This window comes from Neomonachus schauinslandi, chromosome 11 (genome assembly GCF_002201575.2).
Source record: "Neomonachus schauinslandi chromosome 11, ASM220157v2, whole genome shotgun sequence".
NCBI classification, from domain to species: domain Eukaryota; kingdom Metazoa; phylum Chordata; class Mammalia; order Carnivora; family Phocidae; genus Neomonachus; species Neomonachus schauinslandi.
The window spans coordinates 99907631-99928852 of NC_058413.1; the positions used below are offsets into that span (position 1 = coordinate 99907631).

The 21222-nt window shown below is 37.1% G+C and overlaps 1 pseudogene; it reads left to right on the forward strand.

Moving 5' to 3' along the window:
* LOC110586412 overlaps positions 1–21222 on the forward strand; it is a 51736-nt pseudogene that overhangs the window by 1134 nt on the left and 29380 nt on the right.

The following is a 21222-nucleotide window of genomic DNA, read 5'->3' on the forward strand; positions in this document are numbered from 1 at the left end:
ACAGGTTAACCTTATCAAAATCATTTCAAATTGCAGTGGCCACAATGGAGAACTTTTAACCTATATAAACTGGATTTAGAAGGTACCCTAGGAAAAAAGGAGTCTCAGGGAAGCACTCACCATAAAGGGTAGACAGAAAATTATTTTTCTTCTAAGTTTCTGGTAACCAGAATGAGACCTGCTGGGACACCCTACTCCCTCCAGATCCTGCAGATGGGATCCTGAGAAAACTAGCAGAATCTGACAAAGGGTAATTCTTATTAAAGGCAGCTCTCCCAGATCTCTACCTATGGTGCCATATTGAGAGTAAAGGCTAAAATTTCACATTATCTCTTCTTTTTCAGATTCAGATTTGCAGGTAAAAAACATAAGAATTAGATCTTGAGTTATGACTTATGAATTTGCTTTTCGGTACCCACTAGTTGTATATATTTTCTCTTTCAGAGAAAGCTATTGACTTCTTGTTTATCTCATTTTGTGTCCTGAGAACTTGGCTTGACAACCATTAGGTTGAGGGGCCCATAAATATGGCTGGATAGAAATGTGAGTCACACCCCACTTTCAGCTAGACATGGCTGAATAGAGATGTGGGTTGTATTCCATTTGCTGCTAGGGTCCTACCAACTATTTCAGCTCTCAGAGGAATGTCTGTCTGTCTTTTGGTTATCTTTTGGTCTTGGGAGAGTAGTACATTTTGTACCCTCTTTGGGGACATGTCTTGTGTCTATGAAGTTCTTTAATACTACCAGGAATATTTACTGTTTGTCCTTGAAGAAACCTGGCAAGATATTCAAAAGGATTTCTCTTAAGTAGCTTTTTGGTCAAAAGTTTGTCAAATTGGCAGCTAATAGAGCCTGAGAGGAACTTTTTTTAAAGACATTCTCCCCTATGCTAAGATGAAACTATATCCCCAGAGGGAAAGAAAAATATTCTGAAACTTTTGTGGGAAGACTTACTAAAACATTCCCAAGACAAACAGCTCTAAATCTAGAACATAGGAATCTTTTGATTTCCATCTTATCATTCAGGTTGCAACCCAATTCTTTGAGGAATTAAAAATAACTGTCCTAAAAATTGAGGACAACTTGTACAACTTGTCTTACAAGTTGAGTTTTTACAGAACAGAAAAAGCCTACCTATCCTTTTTACCAGTCTGCAAAACTCCCCTATTTATCTCAAAAGGCTTGTAGATATTGTAAAAACTCTGGTCTTAGGAAACAAAAGTCCTTCTTGGAGGAACTTTCATTTTTTTTATGTGCCTTTGAGATATAAATATTCTACCCTGTTTTCTCTCAGAAAGAGAGAGGGCCAACTCTTTGAAATGAAGACTTCAGATAAGTAATTGTTATCAGAAGGAAAAAAAGAAAATGAAAGGAAAGGCTTTTGGGACCTAAGCAAATAAAAAAATTCTTAAAAATCTTCAACACAAATAGTGAAAAGTTTAAGCCATCTGGGCAATTAACCTGAACTTACTCTGTCTGCCAGGAACATAATTTGGATCCAACTTTTCAGAAATAAACTAGTGAGTTTTACATTATCACACCTGTCTCATGGTTAAAATTTTAAAACAAAAGCTATAAGATCTATGTTTGTATCTTTCTGTACACTTATGTATGTCTCTTACATACACATAAGTATGTATTTATGTTATATAGATGTGTGACTTTTTTTAACCTCTGGATGATATTACCAAAATTAATTTGTGAATAACTCTATTTGATTGGCTTAAATTAAATATACTCTCGGGAACATAGAAACTACTCAAATGTTTTTCAAGTTCATGTGATCTAGAATAATCTTCAATAAATAAAGTTTGACAAACTAGTTTAAGTTTGTCAGTTTAATTAAAACAGTCATATCTTTAGAGTTATCAGCATTAAATACAATGCAGATATACTAATTCTACCTAGGTTTACTAAATGTTAAATTAGCTCATGTTATCTCTGTTACAGAATTTATCAGCAAGAAAAATAACTCAACATGATTTAGCTGTTTAATATCTCATGAAACTTGCAGTAATGCAAACATAATTGCTAAGAACAAGTAAATCGATGTAAGTAAGATATAAGTTTATAAATGAACTTTTCAACAATAATTATGTTTTATGGTATGTCTACTTAAAAATAGTTTCCAAATATTTTTAGTAACTTGAAACCCTACAGTTATATGAAGATAATTTAAATGATGGGTATTCATTAAATATCTAGATTATTTCAAAATATAATAAAATATTAAAACATCACAGAACTAATAGATTTATTCACTTTGACTTCCTTTTACAGACGAACTAAAGATATTTGGATCTGTTAGTAAACATGTTTTGTGCCACATTAAAAAATTTACTATGAGGACAGATATATTTCTAGAAAATAAAAAATGCATAAATTTGCCAGTCCACTGAATGCTAGTGTAACAGACAGTCTACAACTGCTTATTTCTTAGTTTTCACTAGGAATTAAGAATTCTAAGTGTTAAGAATGCTAATCAATATATGTAACTAAAACTACTTCAAAATAGTAAGGGTGAAAGGAAACAGCTGTGTATGAAAAATAGGTAAGGCAAGTAAAAATATTGATTGTTCCAGAATTAGAAAAAGGAAAAAAAACATAAGACAAAGTAAGAATGGATCTAAAAAATTGTGTAAGTATTGTGGAAAAAGAATCTTGGGAAATGAGTGTTATGTGTGGTCAAGCTGGCTAAGATTGGAATGGACTGAAAGTTTTTTTAATGAGTTTTTTTAAATATTTATATATTTATTTTAGAGAGAGAGTTAGAGCATGCACTCGAGCAGTGGGAGGGGGAGAGGTAAAGGGAGAAAGTTCCAGACAGACTCCCTGCTGAGCACAGAGCCTGACACAGGACTTAATCTCATGACCCTGAGATCATGACCCAAGCTGAAATCAAGAGTCAGATGCTTAACCAACTGAGTGAGTCATCGAGGTGCCCCTTTAATGAGTTTTAATATCAAAACTACACAGCAAAATTAGAATTTATTTTATTCTCTTGTTAATAACACAAAGTTTTCTTGGACTGTTGGTCTACTGTAGATAACATATTGTGAAAAGTTTTTCTTTTTAACATTTTGGATAATCTACTTGGAAAGCAATGATGTTATATCTTATCAAAATGATTTACTATGCTTCATGTTATCTTTATAGGTCTTTTACTACTTAAGAAAACCCAGTCCTTACAATATTAAGAGAGCTAAGTTTTGTTCACAACTACATAACCTTCTGTATCTGCCTTTAAAAATCTTCTATTGTCACTTGAATTAAATAGATAATTAAATATTATTTTATAATGGTCTGTGATCCTATTAGTCAAATGTTCAAACCTTTTGACATTTTGACAGCTTCCCAAAATTAAATTCTAAATGCAGTCCTTTTGACCTCACAGTAACTTTGAGATTTCCCAGAGGGTCCCTGGAAAATCTGAAAGGATTTGTATTTCACCCTCTAAAAGAGAAATTTAAACATTAGGTTTATTTGGTATGTGAAGTCACATGGGAAGCATTGCCAAACAAGTGATGATAAACCCTTTAGGTTATATTTGTATGGATGCCTATTAATGTTATTAATAAAATAGTTATAAAAATTGTATAAAAATCTAAAAATCAGATATGTCCTGGTATAATGTTATCAGCCATAATTCCAATTATTATCTTCAAATGCTTATGTCACAGAAATAATCAAATTTCCTTGTTAATTCCATTATAATGAACTCTGATCAGGTCTTTCAACAAAGTCATTTACAGGCAGTTATTGCTTTACTTAATGCTTTTGCAAAAGTGAGGTTCAGAGAAAGGACCCTACCAAGTATTCTTGACCACTGACAATGCTGCCAAATCACAATGTGTTAAATCTTGGGTGCCTATTTCACAGCCAAGGAGGATCCTCCTGATACCTGGTCCTGTGCAGATGCTGGATACCTCAAAAATCACATTGACTAGGGAGAGAAGTTACTGACACTGAAAAAGACTGCCTCCTTTCATGATATGAGATCAAACGGTTTCCTTCCATTTCTCTTTCACTCTCTGACCACCCTTTATCAAATTCTAACACCATGAAGATCTTTATGATTCTTTTGTCTACCTTTGGCCTTGCTCTGGCCTGGGAAGATAATGCCATTTAACACATCTCAGGTCATTGCAAGGGAGGTAATTTAATCTCCAAATACTGTTAGATTTGCCACAATGCAGTTGATCCTATAGTTCTACCTATCACAAACAACTCCCTAATTTCCAACACCAGAGTTTCTCTGGAACAAATTCAGCCCTCTCTACCATGTTAGATTCCCTAACCCTGGAGGTCCATTTCTCTGTCACTGCTTAACAACCCCAAACCCAGAGAAACTCGCACTAAGGCTCTGTACAAAGGGACATAAGGCAAGGGTGACTAGAATAAAACCATCTATGTAGTCTACAGACCCTAAAGTTTTACTGGCTCTGATGGCTATCACCTTCCTAGTCCCAAGCCATAGACTCAAATAGGAATTACCAGGAGGCATTTGAAATTCAAAATCTGCTTCCTTTGGCAGATACATATGCCCCTGGCTAGGAGTAAGTGCAAATGAGGCTATGACCAGGAACTTCTCCTTAACTCTTAAAGATACTGCAGAACCTGATGCTAAAGCAATAGCTGCCCAACAAAATCCATGGACTCTCTGGCCAAAGTTGCACTTGATTTTCTTTTAGCTGAGCAAGGAGGTGTTTTTTTCTATGCCAACATCATTTGCAATACATGGATTTATACAAAAGTTAGCCATAAACCATAAACTTTTCTTGCTGACAAATTTTGTAACAGAGATAACATGACTTTATTTGATTAGTAAACCCAGTTAGAATAAAAGTTGGATATCTGCATTATATTTAATGCTGATAAATCTGAAGACATGCCTATTTTAATTAAACCAACTAATTTAAACTAGCTTTTTTTACTGAAGACTATCCCAAATCATGTGAACTTGAAAAGCATTTGGGTTAGTTTCTATATTTCTGGGAGTTTTAGGAATATTTAATTTACATAAGTGCTTACATTTCTTTATGCCAGTTAAATAGAGCTTTTTTACAAATTAATTTTGGCACTACCATCCAGAGTCAGAAAAATATCACGTATACATAACACACATCCATAGATGTATATAAACATACAGACAGATACAGAGACCTTATTATAGCTTTACATTCAAAAATTTTAGCCATGAGTCAGGTAAAATAATACAAAACTCACTACTTTATAAACAACAGTTGAATCCAAATTATGTTTCTAACAGGTAGAACAAGTTAGGTTTAGTTGCTGAGATGGTTAAAGCTTTTTATTTACATTTATGGAGAAGACTTTTAAGATTTATTTTCACTCTTGACAAGTAATCTTACAGAGGCTGTGAACTAGATTTAGGGCAAAGGAACTTTCATAGGAGTTTATTTTTTATTTTTTATTTTTTTTACTTATTTTATTTTTATTCTTATGTTAATCCCCATACATTACATCATTGGTTTTAGATGAAGTGTTCCATGATTCATTGTTTGTGAATAACACCCAGTGCTCCATGCAGAATGTGCCCTCCTCAATACCCACCACCAGGCTAACCAATCCTCCCACGCCCCTCCCCTCTAGAACCCTGTTTGTTTTTCAGAGTCCATCGTCTCTCATGCTTCGTCTACCCCTCCGATTTCCCCGCTTCATTCTTCCCCTCCCGCTACCTTCTTCTTCTTCTTTTTTTTTTTTCTTAACATATATTGCATTATTTGTTTCAGAGGTACAGATCTGAGATACAACAGTCTTGCACAATTCACAGCGCTTACCAGAGCACATACCCTCCCCAGTGTCTATCACCCAGTCACCCCATCCTTCCCACCCCACCCCCCACTCCAGCAACCCTCAGTTTGTTTCCTGAGATTAAGAATTCCTCATATCAGTGAGGTCATATGATACATGTCTTTCTCTGTTTGACTTATTTCACTCAACATAATACCCTCCAGTTCCATCCACGTCGTTGCAAATGGCAAGATCTCATTCCTTTTGATGGCTGCATAATATTCCATTGTATATATATACCACTTCTTCTTTATCCATTCATCTCTCGATGGACATCTTGGCTCTTTCCACAGTTTGGCTATTGTAGACATTGCTGCTATAAACATCGGGGTGCACGTACCCCTTCGGATCCCTACTTTTGTATCTTTGGGGTAAATACCCAGTAGTGCAATTGCTGGATCATATGGTAGCTCTATTTTCAACTTTTTGAGGAACCTCCATACAGTTTTCCAGAGTGGCTGCACCAGCTTGCATTCCCACCAACAGTGTAGGAGGGTTCCCCTTTCTCCACATCCCCGCCAACATCTGTCCTTTCCTGACTTGTTAATTTTAGCCATTCTGACTGGTGTGAGGTGGTATCTCATTGAGGTTTTAATTTGGATTTCCCTGATGCCGAGCGATATTGAGCACTTTTTCATGTGTCTGTTGGCCATTTGGATGTCTTCTTTGGAAAAAATGTCTGTTCATGTCTTCTGCCCATTTCTTGATTGGATTCTTTGTTCTTTGGGTGTTGAGTTTGATGAGTTCTTTATAGATTTTGGATACTAGCCCTTTATCTGATATGTCATTTGCAAATATCTTCTCCCATTCTGTCGGTTGTCTTTTGGTTTTGTTGACTATTTCCTTTGCTTTGCAAAAGCTTTTTATCTTGATGAAGTCCCAATAGTTCATTTTTGCCCTTGCCTCCCTTGCCTTTGGCGATGTTTCTAGAAAGAAGTTGCTTCGGCTGAGGTCAAAGAGGTTGCTGCCTGTGTTCTCCTTTAGGATTTTGATGGACTCCTGTCTCACATTGAGGTCTTTCAACCATTTGGAGTCTATTTTTGTGTGTGGTGTAAGGAAATGGCCCAGTTTCATTCTTCTGCATGTGGCTATCCAATTTTCCCAACACCATTTGTTGAAGAGACTGTCTTTGTTCCATTGGACATTCTTTCCTGCTTTGTCAAAGATGAGTTGACCATAGAGTTGAGGGTCCATTTCTGGGCTCTCTATTCTGTTCCATTGATCTATGTGTCTGTTTTTGTGCCAGTACCATGCTGTCTTGATGATGACAGCTTTGTAATAGAGCTGGAAGTCCGGAATTGTGATGCCGCCGGCTTTGCTTTTCTTTTTCAACATTCCTCTGGCTATGCGGGGTCTTTTCTGGTTCCATACAAATTTTAGGATGATTTGTTCCATTTCTTTGAAAAAAGTGGATGCTATTTTGATGGGGATTGCATTGAATGTGTAGATTGCTCTAGGTAGCATTGACATCTTCACAATATTTGTTCTTCCAATCCATGAGCATGGAACGTTTTTCCATTTCTTTGCATCTTCCTCCATTTCTTTCATGAGTATTTTATAGTTTTCTGAGTACAGATCCTTTGTCTCTTTGGTTAGATTTATTCCTAGGTATCTTATGGTTTTGGGTGCAATTGTAAATGGGATCGACTCCTTAATTTCTCTTTCTTCTGTCTTGTTGTTGGTGTATAGGAATGCCACTGACTTCTGTGCATTGATTTTATATCCTGCCACTTTACTGAATTCCTGTATGAGTTCTAGCAGTTTTGGGGTGGAGTCTTTTCGGTTTTCCACATAAAGTATCATCTCATCTTCAAAGAGTGAGAGTTTGACTTCCTCTTTCCTGATTTGGATGCCTTTGATTTCTTTTTGTTGTCTGATTGCTGTGGCTAGGACTTCCAATACTATGTTGAATAGCAGTGGTGATAGTGGACATCCCTGCTGTGTTCCTGACCTTAGGGGGAAAGCTCTCAGTTTTTCCCCATTGAGAATGATATTCGCTGTGGGTTTTTCATAGATGGCTTCTATGATGTTGAGGTATGTACCCTCTATCCCTACACTCTGAAGAGTTTTGATCAAGAAAGGATGCTGTACTTTGTCAAATGCTTTTTCTGCATCTATTGAGAGGATCATATGGTTCTTGTTCTTTCTTTTATTAATGTATTGTATCACAGTGATTGATTTGAGGATGTTGAACCAACCTTGCAGCCCAGGGATCAATCCCACTTGGTCGTGGTGAATACTCCTTTTAATGTACTGTTGGATCCTATTGGCTAGTATTTTGGTGAGAATTTTTGCATCCATGTTCATCAGGGATATCGGTCTGTAATTCTCCTTCTTGATGGGGTCTTTGTCTGATTTGGGGATCAAGGTTATGCTGGCCTCATAAAATGAGTTTGGAAGTTTTCCTTCCATTTCTATGTTTTGGAACAGTTTCAGAAGAATAGGTGTTAATTCTTCTTGAAATGTTTGGTAGAATTCCCCTGGAAAGCCATCTGGCCCCGGGTTCTTGTTTGTTGGGAGATTTTTAATTACTGCTTCAATTTCCTTAGTGGTTATAGGTCTGTTCAGGTTTTCTATTTCTTCCTGGTTCAGTTTTGGTAGTTGATACATCTCTAGGAATGCATCCATTTCTTCCAGGTTATCTAATTTGCTGGCATGGAGTTGCTCATAATATGTTCTTATTATTGTTTGTATTACTATGTTGTTGGTTGTGATCTCTCCTCTTTCATTCATACTTTTATTTATTTGGGTCCTTTCTCTTTTCTTTTTGATAAGTCTGGCCAGGGGTTTATCAATCTTATTAATTCTTTCAAAGAACCAGCTCCTAGTTTCGTTGATCTGTTCTACTGTTCTTTTGGTTTCTATTTCATTGATTTCTGCTCTGATCTTTATTATTTCTCTTCTCCTGTTGGGTTTAGGCTTTCTTTGCTGTTCTTTCTCCAGCTCCTTTAGGTGTAGGGTTAGGTTGTGTATTTGAGACTTTTCTGGTTTCTTGAGAAAGGCTTGTATTGCTATATACTTTCCTCTTAGGACTGCCTTTGCTACATCCCAAAGATTTTGAATAGTTGTGTTTTCATTTCCATTGGTTTCCATGAATTTTTAAAATTCTTCTTTAATTTCCTGGTTGACCCATTCATTCTTTAGTAGGATGCTCTTTAGCCTCCATGTATTTGAGTTCTTTCCAATGTTCCTCTTGTGATTGAGTTCTAGTTTCAAAGCATTGTGGTCCGAAAATATGTAGTGAATGATCCCAATATTTTGGTACCATTTGAGACCTGATTTGTGACCTAGGATGTGATCTACTCTGGAGAATGTTCCATGGGCACTAGAGAGGAATGTGTATTCTGTTGTTTTGGGATGGAATGTTCTGAATATATCTGTGAAGTCCATTTGGCCCAGTGTGTCATTTAAAGCCTTTATTTCCTTGTTGATCTTTTGCTTAGATGATCTGTCCATTTCAGTGAGGAGGGTGTAAAAGTCCCCTACTATTATTGTATTGTTGTCAATGTGTTTCTTTGCTTTTCTTATTAATTGGCTTATATAATTGGCTGCTCCCATGTTAGGGGCATAGATATTTACAATTGTTAGATCTTCTTGTTGGATAGACCCTTTAAGTAGGATATAGTGTCCTTCCTCATCTCTTATTATAGTCTTTGTTTTAAAATCTAATTTGTCTGATATAAGGATTGCCACCCCAGCTTTCTTTTGATGTCCATTAGCATGGTAAATGGTTTTCCACCCCCTCACTTTCAATCTGGAGGTGACTTTGGGTCTAAAATGAGACTCTTGCAGACAGCATATTGATGGGTCTTGTTTTTTAATCCAGTCTGATAGCCTGTGTCTTTTGATTGGGGCATTGAGCCCATTTACATTCAGGGTAACTATTGAAAGATAGGAATTTAGTGCCATTGTATTGCCTGTAAGATGACTGTTACTGTATATTGTCTCTATTTCTTTCTGGTCTATGTTACTTTTAGGCTCTTTCTTTGCTAGAGGACCCCTTTCAATATTTCTTGTAGGGCTGGTTTGGTGTTTGCAAATTCTTTTAGTTTTTTTGTTTGTCCTGGAAGGTTTTGATCTCTCCTTGTATTTTCAATGACAGCCTAGCTGGATATAGTATTCTTGGCTGCATATTTTTCTCATTTAGTGCTCTGAATATATCATGCCAGTCCTTTCTGGCCTGCCAGGTCTCTGTGGATAGGTCTGCTGCCAATCTGATGTTTCTACCATTGTAGGTTACAGATCTCTTCTCCCGAGCTGCTTTGAGGATTTTCTCTTTGTCTCTGAGACTCGTAAGTTTTACTATTAGATGTTGGGGTGTTGACCTATTTTTAATGATTTTGAGGGGGGTTCTCTGTGCCTCCTGGATTTTGATGCCTGTTTCCTTCCCCAAATTAGGGAAGTTCTCTGCTATAATTTGCTCCAATATACCTTCTGCCCCTCTCTCTCTTTCTTCTTCTTCTGGGATCCCAATTATTCTAATACTGTTTTGTCTTATGGCGTCACTTATTTCTCACAGTCTGCCCTCATGATCCAGTAGTTGTTTATCTCTCTTTTTCTCAGCTTCTTTATTCTCCATCATTTGGTCTTCTATATCACTAATTCTCTCTTCTGCCTCATTTATCCTAGCAGTTAGAGCTTCCATTTTTGATTGCACCTCATTAATAGCCTTTTTGATTTCGACTTGATTAGATTTTAGTTCTTTTATTTCTCCAGAAAGGGTTTCTCTCATATCTTCCATGCTTTTTTTCAAGCCCAGCTAGTATCTTTATAATCATCATTCTGAACTCTGGTTCTGACATCTTACTAATGTCCATATTGGTTAGGCCCCTGGCAGTTGGTACTGCCTTTTGTTCTTTTTTTTGAGGTGAGTTTTTCCATCTTGTCATTTTGTCCAGAGGAGAATAGATGAATGAGAGAACAAAATGCTAACAGGGTAACAATGGCCCCAGAAAAATATACACTAGACAAATCAGAAGAGACCTGAAACTGGGGGGGGGGCGGGGGGTGCGGAGAAAGGTAAAGAGAAGAAAGAAAGAAAGAAAATATGATCAACTATGATCAGGCTGGTGAATAGATCAGTGCCACACACTGGATTTTGGGTGTATTTTAGTTTGTTAGAAGAAACTGCCTCCCAAAATTTTAAAGAAAGAAAAATTTATATATGTACAAAAATAAGGGTAAATACGATGAAGGGATGGAATATGACTGTAAAGATGAAAATTATAAAAGATTTTATAAAAGGAATTGATAAGATAAGAAACTGGTTGAAAAAAGAAAGAAGAGAATTTAAAAAAAAATAAAGGGAGAGAATGTGATTAGGCAGGAGACTAGAACAAAGCCATACACTGGAGATTTAGGGTATATTTTGGTCTGTTAGAAGAAACTGTATCTCAAAATTTTAAAGAGAGAACAACTTATATATATATAAAAATAAGGTTAACTACAATGAAGGGATAGAATATGACTCTAAAAATGAAAAATAAAAAGGATTTTTAAAAAAGGGATTGATAAGATGTTGGCTGAAAAAGGGAAAAAGAAAAATTTTTTAAAAATAGAAAAAGAGAAAAAGAAAGTTAAAAAATTAACTTTGAAAGACTAAAGAATCATGGGGAAAAAGCCATGAATTCTATGTGCAGTATTCCCCTAGCGCTGGAGTTCTGCCGTTCTCATTGATCGGTAAACTTGGTCTTGGCTGGCTGTTCTCGCTGATCTTCTGGGGGAGGGGCCTGTTGCCATGGTTCCCAAATGTCTTTGCCAGAGGCAGAATTGCCCCGCCCTTGCCCAGTCCCGGCTAAGTAATCTGCTCGGGTTTGCTCTCCGGAGCTTTTGTTCCCTGCAAGCTTTCCGTACAGCTTTGGAGGCAGAGAGTGAAAATGGCAGCGTCCCAATCTCTGCCCCGGAGGAGCCGAGAACTCAGGGCCCCGCTCCTCAGTGAGCCCCCAGAGAAAAGCCGTCAGTCACTCCCTTCTCCCCGGTCTCCGGCCCCACTCCGTGCTCACCCGGCCTGTGACTGAGCATTTCTATCTCTGGCACCTGACCCCGTGTGGAGTCTCCAAACCCAGCAGATCCCTGTGATGCGCTCCCACGCCACTCTTCCCGGGGGAGGAAGGTGAGTCTCCCCAGATCTGCTGCTTGTTGGGTCCCTGCTGGAGGAGCAGTGGCCCGACTGTGCCGCGGATCATGGTTTATGGCAACCCCGAGCTGAGAGCCTGTGCCTGGGCTCCATCTCTGCAGCCGGCTTCCCTGCTCCCATACCTGGTAGCTCTGCCGCACTCAGGCACCCCCGGTCTTTCTGTGACCCCGAGGGTCCTGAGACCACACTGTCCCGCGAGGGTTCCATCCCCAGCTTAGCCACCTGAGTGACGTCCCTCAGCGGAGCAGACTTCTAAAAGTTCCGATTTTGTGCTCCGTGGCTCTGTCACTTGCCAGAAGTGGCCGACGGAGCCCCCTCCCCCGCCATCTATCCTCCCGAATATCGCCTCGGATTCACTTCTCCGCACATCCTACCTTCCAGAAAGTGGTCGCTTTTCTGTTCAGAGAGTTGTTGCTATTCTTTTCTTCGATCTCCTGTTGAGTTTGTAGGTGTTCAGAATGGTTTGATCCCTATCCAGCTGAATTCCTGGGACCAGACTAAATTTAGGTCTCCTACTTCTCCGCCATCTTGCTCCCCCTCCAAAACAACATTTATTTTAAGAAAGACTTCTTTTTGTTTTATTTTTAAAGGCTTTATTTTTCATAGAAATTTTAGGTTCACAGGAAAATTGAGAGGCAGGTACAGAGATTTCCCACCTACCCCCTGACACCCACTGATGCACAGCCTCCCTCATTATCAACACCACTCACCAGAATGGTGCGTTCATTACCAAGTATAAACCTACACTGACACATCCTAATCACCTAAAATCCATAGTTTACTGGAGGGTTCATTCTTGATGTTGTCAGTTCTATGGGTTTGGACAAATTACATTATATGTAATTACATATATCCATCATTATAATATCATATATTTGCACTACCCCAAAAATCCTCTGTGCTCTACCTATTCATCCCTCCCCCTACTCCAGCAACCAGTGATCTTTTGTTGCTGTAGTTCTGCCTTTTTCAGAATGTCCTATAATTGGAATCACAGAATATGTAGCATTTTCAGATTGACTTCTTTCATTTAGTAGTGTGCATTTAAGTCCCCTGCTCCCAGGTCTTTTCATGGCTGATAGCTCATTCCATTGTCCAGATGTGCCACCCTTTATTTATCCATTCACCTACTATAGCAAAACTTGGTTGGTTCCAAGTTCCATAAATTATTAATAAAGCTGCTATAAACACCCATGTGCGGGCTTTTGTATGGACTTGTTTTCAAGGGCCGTTGGTTTTTATGCATTAATTTTATTAACTGCTATTTTGCTAAATTCTTTTATTTTTTGTAGTAACTTTTCCATCGATATTTTCGAGTTTTCATGATAAATAACCATTGCATCTGAAAAGTTGTTTTAATGCTTCCTTTCCAATTCTAATGTTTCTAGTTGCTTTCTCTTGCATAGTTGCATTAGCTATCTCTCCAACCTGATGTTAAATAGTAGTGGAATAGTGGGCATCCTTCTCTTATTCCTGGTTTTGGTGGCAAAACTGCTAGGGCTTTCCCATAAGTAAGATGCTAGCTTTTGATCTAAAGTATATTTCTATGTCCAAAGAAGATCCATCAATTTCTTTTTGTTGAGTGTTTTTAATATGAATCAGTGCTAATTTTGTCAAAGTCCTATTGTGCATTTATGGAGATAATTGCATAATTTTTCTCATTAGCTTTATTAATATGATGGATTATATTAAAGGATTTGCTAAAACTGATCCAAATTTATATTCCTGGAATAAAACTCTCTAGGTTATGATATTTTTTCTAATATTTTTTTGGATTTGTTGGCTAATATTTTATTGAAGATTTCTACGTAAACATTCATAAATCTATAGTTTTCTTTGATACACATTTTATCAAGTTTGGGGAAATACGCTATACTTACTTCATAAGATGACTTTGGGAGTGTTTGTTTGCTTGTTTTTCCAGTATGCTGAAATTGTTTAATATTGGGATTAACTGATGTTTAAACTTTGATAGAATTCCTCCAATCTATTTTTGTGCTTTTCTGTGGGAATACTCTTTTACTTTTTTCTCTATTTTTCTATGGTGAATTTATTTATTTAGGCTCTCCACTCAAACCAAGTTTAATAAGTTGCATTTTCTTAAGTATCCATTTTATCTATAGTTTTATATGTATTTGCTTAAAATTGTGAAAAAGTCTCTTGTGACTTTTAAGTTTTTATCTTCAGAGGTTTTCCTCCTAAGAGTCTAACTGTGCATATTTGTGTTTTGTTCCCCTTTGTTGTAATTAGATTAGCCAGTAGCTGGCCTCTTTCAATTATTTCATACCTTGGGTTATAATCCAACACTAAATTATTTTGCTGTTCCAATTGTTACAGCTCTGGCCATTGAGAGCTCTTGCAGTTGGCTCCTGTGTTTGTTTTTTAGTACTTATTTTCTGGCACTATAATATGCTTCAGTCTCATCTTGTATATTCCTTGCCGTGTCCTAGAATCAGCCATTTATTCAAGGAGCCCTGCTTCCTTTTATTGGAGAATGGTATTATAAATCAAGATCTGGGCACTGAGTATGTTTGTTACTATTAGAGTGTTTTTGTTTCTAGACCGTCTCAGAAGACAGAACTCAGAAATACATATGCTATTATAACCAATAATACACATATCTATAATTCATGTGTGTGTGTATATATATATAAATATATAAAATCTGAATCTATACTAAGCTAAATATGAATTCATACTAATATTTCTCTTATCCATTATCCTTTGGTTCACTCAATCCTTTCTCTCCTGCTTATCTGTAACCCTTCACTCCCACAATGAGAAATCTGGTTCCCATCAGTCATTGTCCATTTGCTTATGTGTTCACTCCCATTATACATATACAATGGCTTCTGAATTGTTAACCAATAGTACAGTGCTTATACGCAATTCCTTTTATGTTTAGCCTTAAGTCTACCACTCATTTTCAAAGTTACTAGGTCACCCCATCCCCATCCCCTTCAGTAAAGTTATGTAATGCATTTGTAATATGGTTAGATTATGTCACACTCTGCATTCCATCCTTGGGTCCCTCAATCTCCTAAATGATTTTTTAAAATTTTGCATACATTAAGATTCATTGTTGGTGCTGTAAGCTTGTATGGGCTTTTGCATAGTGCCATGCATCTATCATTACACTGTCATAAAGAATAATCAATCTTACTGACCCAAAAAATCCCCTGTGCTTAGCATTTTTAGGGCAGTGAAACTATCCTGTATGATACTATAATGATGGATATGTGTCATCATACATTTGTCCAAATCTATAGAGCATACAGCAAGAGTGAACTGTGATGTAAACTATAGACAGTGGATGACTATGTTCTATTAATGTAGGTCAAAAATTGTAACAAATGTACCACTCTGGCCAGAAGGGAAGTTTTATAATGAGGAAGGTTGTGTATGTGTGGTGGCAGGGGACATATGGGAAATATCTTTACCTTCCTTTCAAATTTGTTGTGAACCTAAAATTGCTCTTTAAAAAGTCTTAACATTTTCTAAAAAACAAAAAGCCAAAAACGCCTGTACTTCACCTATTTAACCCCTTTCTCTCCCCTAACCCTTGTCAATCACTGATTAGTTTTCCATCTTTACAGTATTTTTCAAGAATGTCTCATTAATTCAACCATTATAGTATGTAGCCTTATTTCTCTTAGCAATATGCATTTAAGTTTCATCCATGTTCTTGCATGAATTGATCCCTCTTTTTTAATTGTGGGATAATATTCCACTGTATGACTGTACTATAATTTATCCTTTCACCCACTGAAGGACTTCTTAGTCCAGTTTTTGGCAATCATGTGCAGGTATTCATGTGCACATAAATATTAATGTGCAGGTATTCTTGTGCATGTAAATTTTCAAATTAGTTAGATAAACATGTAAGTTGTGAGGTTTGTGTCTAGCTCATTATTTGCCTGTGGACATCTAATTGTTCCAGCACTACTTGTTGAAAAGCCTATCATTTTCCCATTAAATTGCCTTTGTCAAATATTAGTTGATAGTATTTGTATGTTTATTTTTTTATTATTAATTCCGGTATAGTTAACATACAGTGTTATATTACCTTCAGGTGTACAATATAACAGTTTAACAATTCCATATATTACTCAGTGCCCATCAAGGTAAGTGTACTCTTAATATCATTTACCTATTTCACCCATCTCATCACCCATCTCCCCTTTGGTACCCTCTGTTCTCTATAGTTAAGAGTCTGTTTTTTTGTTTTCTCTCCTTTTCCTTTGTTTTGTTTCTTAAATTCCACATATGAGTGAAATCATATGGTATTTGTCTTTCTCTGACTTATTTTGCTTAGTATTATACTCTCTAGTTCCATACATGTTGTTGCAAATGGCAACATTTCATTCTTTTTTTATGGCTAAATAATATTCCATTGTATATATATACACCACATCTTCTTTATCCATTCATCAGTCAATGGACACTTGGACTGCTTCCATAATATGGCTACTGTAAATAATGTTGCAACAAACATAGAGATGCATATAATCTCTTCAGACTAGTGTTTTCATATTCTTTGGATAAATACCCAGTAGTGCGATTGATGAATCATAGAATAGTTGTATTTTTAATTTTTTTTTTAAAGATTTTATTTATTTATTTGAGACAGAGAGAGTGAGAGGGAGGAGGGTCAGAGGGAGAAGCAGACTCCCTGCCGAGCAGGGAGCCCGATGCGGGACTTGATCCCGGGACTCCAGGATCATGACCTGAGCCGAAGGCAGTCGCTTAACCAACTGAGCCACCCAGGCGCCCCTATTTTTAATTTTTTAAGGAACCTCTATTCCATCTTCCACAGCAATTGCACCAGTTTGCATTCCCACCAGCAGGACACAAGGGTTCCTTTTCTCCACATCCTCACCAACATGTGTTCTTTCTTTAGTTAACAGGTTTGAGGTGATATCTTATTGTGGTTTTGATTTGCATTTCCCTGATGATGAATGATGTTAAGCATCTTTTCATGTGCCTACTGGCCATGTATGTCTTCTTTGGAGAAATATCTGTTCATGTCTTCTGCCTATTTTTTTTCTACAGAGAGCAAGCACGTGCGAGTGGGGGGAGAGAGGCAGAGAGAGAGGAGATAGAGGGAGAGAGAATCTTGAGCAGGCTCCACACTCAGCACAGAGCCTGACAAGGGGCTTGACCTCATGAGATCATGACCTGAGCAAAAATCAACCAATTGAGCCACCAGGTGCCCCTGCCCATTTTTTAATTGGAATATTTGCTTTACGGTGTTGAGTTGCATGTGAGTTATTTTCGTGTGTTTGTGTGTGTGTGTATATATATATACATATGTGTATATACATATACACTATATATGTATATTAATTTACATATACATGTATATATGATACTAACATTTTACTGGTTATGTTATTTGCAAATATCTCCTCCCACTTAATGCATTGGTTGTCTTTTACTTTTGTTGGTTTCCTTTGCTGTGAAGAACCTTTTTATTTTGATGTAGTCCCAATAGTTTATTTTGATTTTGTTTCCCTTGCCTCATGAGAGGCAAAGATATTACAGCCAATGTCAGAGAAATCACTGCTTGTGCTCTCTTCTAGGATTGTTATGGTTTCAGGTCACACATTTAGGTCTGTAACCCATTCTGAGTTAATTTTTGTGTATGGTGCAAGGAAGCAGTCGAGTTTCATTCTTTTGCATGTAGCTGTCCAGTTTTCCCAGCAGCATTTGTTGAAGAGATTTTCTTTTTCCCACTGTATATTCTTGCCTCCTTTGTTGGAGGTTAACCAGGCAATTGTAGATTTATTTCTGGGCTTTATATTCTGTTCCATTGATCGATGTGTCTATTTTTGTGCCAATACCATACTGTTTAAATCACTACAGCTTAGTAATATACTTTGAAGTCTAGAATTGTGATAATTCCAGTTTTGTTTTTCAAGATTGCTTTTGCTATATGGGGTCTTTTGTGGTTTCGTACAAATTTTAGGATTGAGGAAACTAATACTACACTGTATGTTAACTAACTGGGATTTACATAAAAACTTCAAAAAATTTTAGAATTGTTCTAGTTTTGTGGAAAATGCTGTTGGTATTTTCATAGGATTGCACTGTATCTATAGATTGCTTGGGCTAGAATGGACATTTTAACAATATTTGTTCTTCCAATCCATGAGCATAAAATGTCTTTCCCATATTTTTGGTGTAATTAATTATAAATGGGATTATTTTCCGAATTTCTCTGCTTCTTCATTATTAGTGTATAGAAATGCAACAGATTTCTGTACATGGATTTTGTATCCTGAGACCTTACTGAATTTATCAGTTCCATTAGTTTTTTGGTGGAGACTTTAGGGTTTTCTACATATAGTATCATATTGTCTGCAAATAGTGAAAGTTTTACTTCTTCCTTACCAATTTATATGCTTTTTATTTCTTGTCTGATTGCTATGGCTAGGACTTCCAGTACTATGTTGAATAAAAGTGCTGAGAGTAGACATGACTTTCTTGTTCCTGACCTTAGTGGAAAAGCTCTCACTTTCCCCATTGAGTATGATGTTAGCTGTGGGATTTCCATATAAGGTATTAATTGTGTTGAGGTATGTTCCCTCTAAACCTACTTTATTTAAGGTTTTTATCATGAATCAATGTTGTATTTTGTCAAATACTTTTTTTGCATCTATTGAAATGATCATATGGTTTCTACTCTTCCTCTTAATGATGAGATGTATCAATTGATTGATTTGCAAATATTGAACCACGCTTGCATCCTAGGAGTAAATCCCACTTGATCATGGTGAATGATTTCTTTCAATGTATTGCTGGATTGGGTTTGCTAAGATTTTGTGGAGGATTTTTGCATCTGTGTTCATCAGAGGCATTGGCCTGTAGGGTTTTTGTGGGGGGTTTTGTTTGTTTGTTTGTTTTGCTTTTTTTGTTTTGTTTGTGATGTCTTTATCTGATTTTGGAATCAGGGTAAAGCTGGCCTTATTGAATGAATTCAGAAGTTTCCCTTCCTCTTCTATTTTTTGGAAAAGTTTGAGAGGAATAGACATCAACTCTTCTTTCAGTGTTTGGTAGAATTTACCTGGGAAGGTATCTGGTCTTGGACTCGTTCATTGGCAGTTTTTTTTTTTTATTACTGATTCAATTTCATTGCTGGTAATCAGTCTGTTCAAATTTTGTATTTCTTCCTGCTTCAGTTTTGGTAAGTTGTATGTTTCTAGGAATTTATCTATTTCTTCAAGCTTGTCCTATTTGTTGGCATATAATTTTTCATAATATTCTCTTAAAATTCTTTGTATTTCTTTGTGTTGGTTGTTTCTCCTTCTTCATTTCTGATTTGTTTATTTTAGGTATACATTGTCATACTTTATATCCTTTTATATCATGAGTCCCTTGATTGATTTTTCCAGATATACTTATTTTTACTGCTTTTATGCTTCCTATTTTTCTCACTCTTATTTATGGTCTTTCCTTTCTACTCACAAACTTCCCTTTAACATTCATTCAAGGGCTGGTTCAGTGATCATGAACTCTGTTTTTTTATTTGTCTGAGAAACTCTCTATTCTGAATGATATTGCCTTTGTTGGATAGAGCATTCTTGGCTTCCCCTTTTTTCCCTTCAGCACTTTGACTTTATTATGCCACTCCCTTCTGTCCTGCAAAGTTTCTGTTGAAAAACCTGCTGGTGGCTTTCTGCTGTTTATCTTGTATGTAACTGTTTTTTTTGCTCTTGCTGTTTCTTTCTTTTCTTTTCTTTTCTTTCTTTCTTTCTTTTTTTTTTTTTTTAAGTAGGCTCCACTGGAGCCCAATGCAGGGCTTGAACTCGTGACCCTGAGATCAAGACCTGAGCTGAGATCAAGAGTCAGATACTTAACCAACTCAGCCACCCAGGCACCCCTCTCTTGCTGCTTTTAAAATTCTTTAATACAAGTTTTTGCCATTTTAATTACTGTGTGTCTTGGTATGGACCTCCTTGGGTTGATTTTGTTGGGGGATCTCTGTGCCTCCTGGATTTGAATTTCTATTTCCTTCTCCAGATGTGGGAAGTTTACAGGTATTATTTCTTCAAATAAAGTTTCTGCCCCTTTTTCTCTCTTTTTGCCTTCTGAGATCCCTATAATGCAAATGCTATTATGCTTGATGGAGTCACTGTGTTCCCTAAGTCTATTCTCATTCTGCATAACTTTTTTCCTCTCACCTGCTCATTTCCATTACTCTGTCCTCTAGATCACTGATTCATTCTTCTTCTTCTAGTCTGCTATTTATTCCATTTAGTGTGTTTTTAATTTCAATTATTGTATTCTTCATTTCTTTTTTTTAAATCTCTTTGTTAAGAATTTGTTGTCCTCCACCTCTTTCTCAAGTCCAGTGAGTACTTTTATGATTATTACTTTACATTCTCTATCAGGAATATTACATTTCTCCATTTCACTTAAGTCTCTTGCTGTAATTTTGTCCCGTTCTTTTATTTGGGACATATTCCTCTGTCTCCTCATATTGTCTAATTCTCTGTGTCTGTTTCTGTGTGTTAGGAAAATCAGTTACATCTCCTGCTCTTGAAAGTAGACGGCAGGGCATGAACTTATGATAAGGCACACATGTTCTCCACAGGCGGTGACTGGCCTCCCATATAGTGCAAAGTCAGAAGACATGGTGTTGGCAAGGTTTGCACTATTTTTCTGGGGGAGAAGACCTGCAGCCACAGGGCTGAAGCAGTCCCATGGAGGGGGCATGGCAAAATGTAAGCAAGTTAAGTAGTGAATGTCCATGTCATGCTGGTTCCTGAAGGGGGGCATGTATTTATGCTGGGGGGTAGGAGAGAGATGGCAACTGCCAGTTCCTTTGTTCCTGGTCAAGTCTCTTAGAGAACCCTGCACCCCAGGACATGCTCTGAGATTAGTAAATAACTCCCTTCCCATGTAACCCAGGCATTTTTCAAACTGCTGCTTAATGCTTTATCTCCAGAAGCTGTTTGTCATGCTGTCTCTTCCAGGGTGCGGACCCAGTCTCCTATGGCCCTCCCAGCTCTCCCAAAACTAAGCCCGCTGATTTTTCATGTTCTAGGGTTTTAGTCCTGCTGGTTTTAAGAACTCACAAAATTCGGCCCCTCTAGTTTTCAAAGCCAAATGCTATGGGGATTCATCTTCCCCATGAAAGCTCCCCAGTGTGATAGTCTTTTTCTCTTCCCTCTCCATGTCCCCAGCTCCTCCCCACTTGTGGATGGTCACCATTGGTTTAACTTCCCACCATGTCTCCACTCTTCCTACCCTCTTTGATGTGGCCTC